The sequence below is a fragment of the Hyla sarda genome, chromosome 4 (assembly GCF_029499605.1).
Source record: "Hyla sarda isolate aHylSar1 chromosome 4, aHylSar1.hap1, whole genome shotgun sequence".
Classification (NCBI taxonomy): domain Eukaryota; kingdom Metazoa; phylum Chordata; class Amphibia; order Anura; family Hylidae; genus Hyla; species Hyla sarda.
In genome coordinates, this window is record NC_079192.1 from 90,477,698 (window position 1) to 90,485,573 (window position 7,876).

The 7,876-nt window shown below is 45.9% G+C and overlaps 1 long non-coding RNA gene across 1 annotated transcript; it reads left to right on the forward strand.

The window, feature by feature from the left end:
• The first annotated feature begins 5,071 nt into the window (after positions 1–5,071).
• On the forward strand, positions 5,072–5,807 carry LOC130366862 (uncharacterized). The gene is made up of 3 exons (XR_008891957.1): positions 5,072–5,147; positions 5,248–5,412; positions 5,515–5,807. It is a non-coding gene; the product is annotated as an uncharacterized LOC130366862 (long non-coding RNA).
• The last annotated feature ends 2,069 nt before the right edge of the window (positions 5,808–7,876 follow it).

Genomic DNA, 7,876 nt, shown 5'->3' on the forward strand with positions numbered 1-7,876 from the left:
CGTGTCCATTCCTTGGAGAGTGTTGTCTACGTCGGCGACTTCTCGGCGCAGGAGAGCATGCTACATCTCTGGCAGGTGATCTGGAGCGGTCGTCTCGCCTGGAAGAGCGGGATCTCCTACTCGGGGTAGCGCGTGCAGATCTTCTGGATGAGGAATTCAGGATTTGTTCCAAAGATGAGGAAGCGGCTTCTGGAGATTTATAGGTGGAAATAGATCCGTCAGGGTGGAACACTCTCAATATAGCAGGATACTGTAACTGGAATCTGTATTTGGCTTTAAAGAGTGCAGTACAGATGGCGCTGAAAGCTCGTCTCCGTTTAGCCACCTTCACAGAGAAATCTTCAAATATGAGAAGGCTCATACCCTGGACTACAAGGGGTTGGGACAGTCGTCTGTAAGCACGTAATATCTCCACCTTATCATTGAAGTCCAGGAGTTTCAAAATTACTTGCCGAGGGTGATGTGCCAAAGCTGCAGGACCATTTGAAGGTCGATCTGGAGGCGGGCCAATCCTGTGTGCCCTTTCCACCCGGCAGGGGTGCGACAGGCCCAGTGTTTTGGGTAAGTCCCTCTCACAGAACCGTTGCAGATCAGCGGGGTGTATAGATTCCTGTACACCCACTATACGCAGATTATTTCTTCTGGACCTGTTTTCAAGGTCCTCCATTTTCTCCGATACTCTGGACAGTTCAACTTCTGCCGCTTTCAATCGTCGTTCCATAAGAGAATCACCATCCTCCAAGTGGGACACCATCTGCTACACGTCAGTGATTCGCCCTGTATGAGCAGACACTTCCAAAGTCAGGTTCTGTAAGGTAGCTTTAAGAACCTCCTCCACTGTCTGTTGCACATTAGGGGTAATGCGGAGTGCCATTTCAGTGGCCAGCATTTGATAGTCAAAGTGGACTGGCAGTCCTTGTGAGACAGGAGGTTATGACAGGACAGGTGTTATGTATGCCCCTGCTATCTGCATTATCCACCTGTCCTGGAGGTAAGGCACTGGCAGGTGAGGGGGCTGACAAAGTGACCTCCATTTCCCCCTGAGAGTCCTCAGTGTGTGGAGAGGGCTGAAGAGGCTGTGGGAGTGCAGCGCAGGCCGCCCGCGGCACTGCGGTATTATCAGTCGCGGCCGCAGCCATTTTGAGTGAGCCGCCGGCTGATTTCATGGCCGAGGCCAGTGGCGGCGTTGCGGGCGGACCTCCACTGCGCTGAATGAAGCGCTCCATACCTGGAGGTGAGTAGCGTCTCCGGGGGCCTGTCACCGGGACGAGAGGACGTATGGAGCCAGGTACAGGCAGGTACAAGCTGGGGAGGTGCGGGAGCTCACTGCAGAGGCTCCTACATCGGCCGCGCCGGAACCGGAAGTCCTCTTTGTTTTGTTTTTAAGCTGATATGGTATGAAGGGCTTACAGGCGACCAAACTTGGGCCTAAAGTGGGTTGTGGTTCAGTGTGTATAAGTTTGTGTATAAGTTGGTTGGGAGGAGTGCTAGGTGGGGAGGGTGTGCTTGTGGGTGGTGGTGTTCATCTTTGGGGGACCTGACATGGGTCAGTTAAGGACTGGACTTTGTGAACTGTAAGAACGGTATGGACTCTGACCCATGAACAGGAGGGGTGGTGTGGGTGAGGGTAAAGTTTTAGTGTAGGGTTTTTTCCTATGGTTTTCTATTGATTTTGTAGGTGTTTTCTGTAGTGCATATATTTTGTTTATATTATATTTTATTTATATAGTAAATTTAGTAATTTTGTACCTATATTGTGTTATATCTATATTGTTTCATATTGTTTCATGTTATAGCGTTATGGTACGGACAGGTTTACAGTAAATTTCCTGCTTCAAGTTTGGGCTGCGGCAAATTTTTCGCCGCAGCGCAAACTCCTAGCGGGAAATTTGCCGTAGCACGCCAGTGTGAATGTACCCTAAAAACACTACACTACACTAACACATAATAAAGGGTAAAACACTACATATACACCCCCTTACACTGCCCCCCCCCCCCCAATAAAAAATTAAAAACGTCTTGTACGGCAGGGTTTCCAAAACGGAGTCTCCAGCTGCTGCAAAACAACAACTCCCAGCATTTCTGGACAGCCACTGACTGTCCAGGCATGCTGGGAGTTTAGCAACAGCTGGAGGCACCCTGTTTGGGAATCACTGGCGTAGAATACCCCTATGTCCACCCCTGTGCAATCCCTAATTTAGTCCTCAAATGCGCATGGCGCTCTCTCACTTCGGAGCCCTGTCGTATTTCAAGGAAACAGTTTAGGGCCACATATGGGGTATCTCCGTACTCGGGAGAAATTGCACTACAAATTTTGGGAGTCTTTTTTTTTCCTTTTACCGCTTGTGAAAAGGAAAAGTTGGGGGCTACACCAGCCTGTTAGTGTAAAAAAATAAAATTTTTTACAATTACATGCTGGTGTTGCCCCATACTTTTTATTTCCACAAGCGGTAAAAGGAAAAAACAGACCGCCAACATTTGTAACACAATTTCTCCTGAGTACGGAAATACCCCAGATGTGAGCGTAAAATGCTCTGCGGGCTCACAACAAGGCTCAGGAATGAGAGCGCACCATGTACATTTGAGGCCTAAATTGGTGATTTGCACAGGGGTGGCTGATTGTACAGCGGTTCATACAAATGGAAAAAAAAAATACCCAAATGTGACCCTATTTTGGAGAATACACCCCTCACCGAACATGACAAGGGGTATAATGAGCCTGAACACCCAACAGGTGTTTGACGAATTTTCATTAAAGTTGGATGGGAAAATGAAAAAAAAAAATATTTTTACACTAAAATGCTGGTGTTACCCTACATTTTTCATTTTCAAAAGGGAAAATAGGAAAAAAGCCCCCCCAAATTTGTAACCCCATCTCTTCTGAGTAAGAACATACCCCATATGTGAATTTAAATTGCTCTGCGGGCGAACTTCAATGCTCAGAAGAGAAGGAGCGCCATTGGGATTTTGTAGAGAAAATTTGTCCGGAATTGAAGGCCACATATGTTTACAAAGCCCCCATAGTGCCAGAACAATGGACCCCCGACACATGTGACCCCATTTTGGAAACTACACCCCTCACGTAATGTAATAAGGGGTACATTGAGAATTTACGCCCCACAGGTGTCTGACAGATTTTTGGAACAGTGGTCCGTAAAAATGAAAAATTTTATTTTTCATTTGCACAGCCCACTGTTCCAAAGATCTGTGGGGTGTAAATACTCACTGCACCCCTTATTAAATTCTGTGAGGGGTGTAGTTTCCAAAATGGGGTCACATGTGGGGGGGTCCACTGTTCTGGCACCACGGGGGGCTTTGTAAACGCACATGGCCCTGACCATTCCAAACTAATTCTCTTTCCAAAAGCTCAATGGCGCTCCTCCTCTTCTGAGCATTGTAGTTCGCCAGAACTTTCACAGAAAGAAAGCCGTTCACTGCGGCATCTTGGTCATTAGATCGGTCAGCCTGGTCCCAGCCGGAGTGGTTGTGGTGCAAAACTGTGCAGCTAGGAAAAAAACGCCAGTAAGTGCCGGCTGCATTCACCAGCACAGAAAGCCATATATGCCAGCGGAAAGCCGCCACATAAATGCTGCACGTGCTGTATGCTGCAACTATGCAAATATATCTAGCACAGCCTGCAGTCTGTTCACACCTATTGTGAAAACATTCATTTCAGCTGGGATTACACTTGGCGTGTTTGTCATAAAAAACACCATGCTCGCTGCGGGCACATGTTAGGTTGGAATCAATAGGGTAATATGAAACACCAGACACTAATGGGGGTTTCTTCATCCTTTTATGGTGTTTTTAGGCTATCAAATCTGTGGGATGCCGAGAGCATGTTTTTTTTTTGGGGGGGGGGGTATTTTTTCACAATTTTTTTTTATAGAAATCCTTCAGTCAAATGATGAAAGAATCACATGACTTGTAATGAGAAAAGCCAGAGGGGAAAAAAACACCAAAGAAAAAACACTTCCTGTAATAATAATAATAATAATAATAATGATGATGATGATGATGATGATGATGATGATAATAATAATAATACACATTGGGACAGATGTATGAAAACCTGTGCAGTGGTCAAGTGGACCAATTGCCCATAGCAACCAATCAGATCACTTCTTTCACTTTTCAGAGACCTTTTTAAAAATGAAAGAAACTACCTGATTGGTTGCTATGGGCAACTGGTCCACTTTCCCTCTTCCCTGGTTTTAATAAATCTCTAAGACCCCCCCCCCCCCCCCCAGTGCTTTTAGCAAAAATAACACAAAGATAGCTGAGAAAAGAAATGAGGGGGAAGATTTCGATGTTTGGTTTTTTTTTGCAAAAAAAAGAAAAAAACATCAAACAAGAATTGTGTTTGTTCCTAGGCTTGGGCTGTGATTAAAAACAACATATAAATGGTGTTTTTCAAAGCCCACATTGCTTTATTTCTGGTCCCTTTTCCCCTCTTTCGACAGACGTCTGTCCAGCTATTGCAAAGCTACAACTCCCAGCATGCCCTGACAGCCGAAGGCTGAGAGTTGTAGTTTTGCAACAGGTGGGCAGCCACAGGGGATCGGTGTTGCAGTATGTCAATCTAGGGCCATTGTGTCTGATCTTGAACTGGCAGCAGGAGCCACGACCACTTTAAATCAATGGCTGCTGGGACATCTGACTAGTGACATCCCTCACTCCAGACCGCAACGTCAGGGACGTCACTCGTCAGACGTCCCGGCGGCCAGCGCTGCTCATTGAGCCTACCGGAGTAGCATTGATCTATTTAAGAAACCTATGGGCCCAGGCTGTTGGGGCCACCAAATGATATTACATATACAGAATGTCTGGTTAGGAGAAACAAATATAACGCACCCACAGGGAGTGGCGCCATTTTAATAAAAATTGTCAAAAACCTTAGATAACAGTCATACAGAATATATTAGAAAGCTTTTTTGATTTTCAGCCAATCAGAGAGCAGCACTACTGAAATAGAACTCCCAGGAGGTAACAGCGTGTCACACATGTGATGTCATAACCATTGTCCACCAAAGAGCAGCACTGAGCAGAAATAACACGGCTCCTGTTCATTCTCCATCAGTGAGGGGCCGGTGCTGGACACTGTGTAGGGACGCGGGAATGCAAAGTCATACACATGACTGTGACTGGTAAGTGTTACATTGTTGTGTCCAAAAGATCTTTAGTGCAGTTCCATGTGTATTTCTATGATAAACATGTAAATGATTTATCTTTTTTTTCTTATCTTAGATGCACTATTTCCAGGACATGGAGTAGCATTTCCGGACCTACAGCAAGACGTTGGATGAAGGCATAGCCCCAGAAATAACACTGGTCCTGTTCATCAGTGAGGGGCCGGTGCTGGACACCGTGTAGGGACACGGGAATGCAAAGTCATGCACATGACTGTGACTGGTAAGTGTTACATTGTTTTGTCCAAAAGGTCTTTATTGCAGTTCCATGTGTATTTCTATGATAAACATGTAAATAACCTATCTTTTTTGTCCCCTATCTTAGATGCACTATTTCCAGGACATGGAGTAGCATTTCGGGACCTACAGCAAGACGTTGGATGAAGGCACAGGCCTAGGAATCATGCACATACACAGAAACATTTGCCCAAATTATAGAGGTAACCTCCTTTAGTATGCCCAGAGGAAGGGCCATACAGTAGCCATGGATTCCCTACAGGTTTCCTCCCCTCTGGAGGTTTTTCCTGTCCTGAGTATTAGTTACTGTACGCTCTTTGTGAGTGATGGGAGGTTACAAAAAATCCCCTACACAAACATTTTAATAAAGAATAAATAAAGTTCCCCTTTTTTTAAACTGTTCTTTGACTTGTTCGACTCATTTATTTATTTCTGTGTGTGAAAATAGAGTTAGCAAAACATGGATGACCAAAGCTGCTCTCCTGCACGATCTGCATAATGCGGTGCGGAGAGAGGCAACTGGTGCTGGGTGGTGCAGTTTATGAGGCAAACGTAGAACACCCAGCAAGTTCCATGCACAAGCCTTTTTCTGATGAATGGGACTCATGCAGGGAACTTGCTAGGGGTCATACGGTTGCAAAGGATCAACTTTTGGGTACATGAACTGTCCCTTAAAGGGGTACTCCGCCTCTAGATATCTTATCCCCTATGTAAAGGATAGGGGATAAGATGTCTGATCAATGGGATCCTGCTGCTGGGACCCCAGCAATCTCCATGCAGCAACCAAAATTCTAAATAGTATGTTTAGCTCACTGGTTCCTGTGGTGGGATTCGTGACATCATGCCACACCTTCTTGTGACATCACACCACCTCCCATAGACATAAATGGAAAGGGCGTGGCGTGAGGTCACGACCCGCACCACGAGAACCCAGAGTTCTAAATATATTATTTGGAACGCCGGGTGCTGCATGAAGATTGCGGGGGTCCCAGTGATCAGTCATCTTTTGTCCTATCCTTAAGGTAGGGGATAAGATATCTAGGGGTGGAGTACCACTTTAAGGAATTAGAGAGTGTAGGCATGCCTTACAAGCAGGTAGAAAAAGAACAGCTGGGAGAAATGACAGGACACAAAGCAATATTTGGCTGGGACCGATTTTGGGTGTGTTCTGGCCAATTAAAGGAAAACTATGGCAAAAATTAACTTATCCCCTATCCATGGGTTATGGGATAAGTAGCTGATCGTGGGGGGTCCCCCTGCAATACCTGGGATGAGACCCGTCGCTCAGTGAGAAGCGCTCGCTGCAGACGTCAAATCTCAATTTCCCTGAACCCCCCCCCCTTCCTTCATGTCCACCACAGACGCCCCCAGACTGCTGTCTCTTACAGAGTTTTATGCCCAGAAATGGTTGGCTACTCACTTTGTCAGTAGATTCTCATCCTAAATATGAAGACAATCGGGGAAATGTACCTGTGGAGAGGAAATGTTGTCCAGTTGCTCTTAGCAACCAATCAGATCACTTCTTTTATTTTTCAGAGGTCTTCTCAAGAATGAAAGAAGCAATCTGATTGGTTGCTATGGGCAACCTGATGAAAACATCTTTTTTTTCTTTAACAACTACAGTACTACAACTCCCATTGTAGTGTGTCTTTTCAACCTGTGCCTCCTCCAACCCTGACCCTTAGGGGGGCATAGACGGACCACACTGGGGGTTGTAGTACTTTCATTTTTACAGTTCCCCTATAACTCTGCAGCTTCGGTAGAAGTATGAGGCTCAGCCTTAGAGTCAGTGTATCTGGCTGCTCCAGTGTTCTTCTCTTTTACAGCCTGGACACTGTTCTCCTCCACACTGGTCCCTGTGGTCCGGTCAGATGGTTCTGGACTGGGGCTGAATGGTTGCTTGAGGGATTTAGTGGCAGATTTTTTTGGGACTTCAGTTGTTGGATGACCTCTCTTCAGTGGCTGCTGATATTCGTAGTGCAGAATTTACAGGTGTTACGAAAAAGGGGTACTCCGGGGGAAAACATTATTTTATTTTAGTTTTTTTAAATCAACTGGTGCCAGAAAGTTAAACAGATTTGTAAATTACTTCTTAAAAATCTTAATCCTTACAGTACTTATCAGCTGCCGTATGCTACAGAGGAAGTTGTATAGTTCTTTTCGGTCTGACTACAGTGCTCTCTGTGAGTAGGAGCAAATCTCCATAGTAAACTTCTCCTACTCCGGACAGTTCCTCACATGGACAGAGGTGTCAGCAGAGAGCACTTCCTGTGGAACACAGCAGCTGTTGGGTGTGTCTGACTTCCAGAGTTTTCCAGAGAGAGAGGATTAAAGCAGTGTTTCCTACAGCCTTTTCCCCAGGAGGGTGGCAGCTTCCTTGGGAGAGCCTCCTGCTATGGAGCCCCAGACTTCCACCCCTCGAACTAGGACGGCGGGGGGTGGGAGTGAGA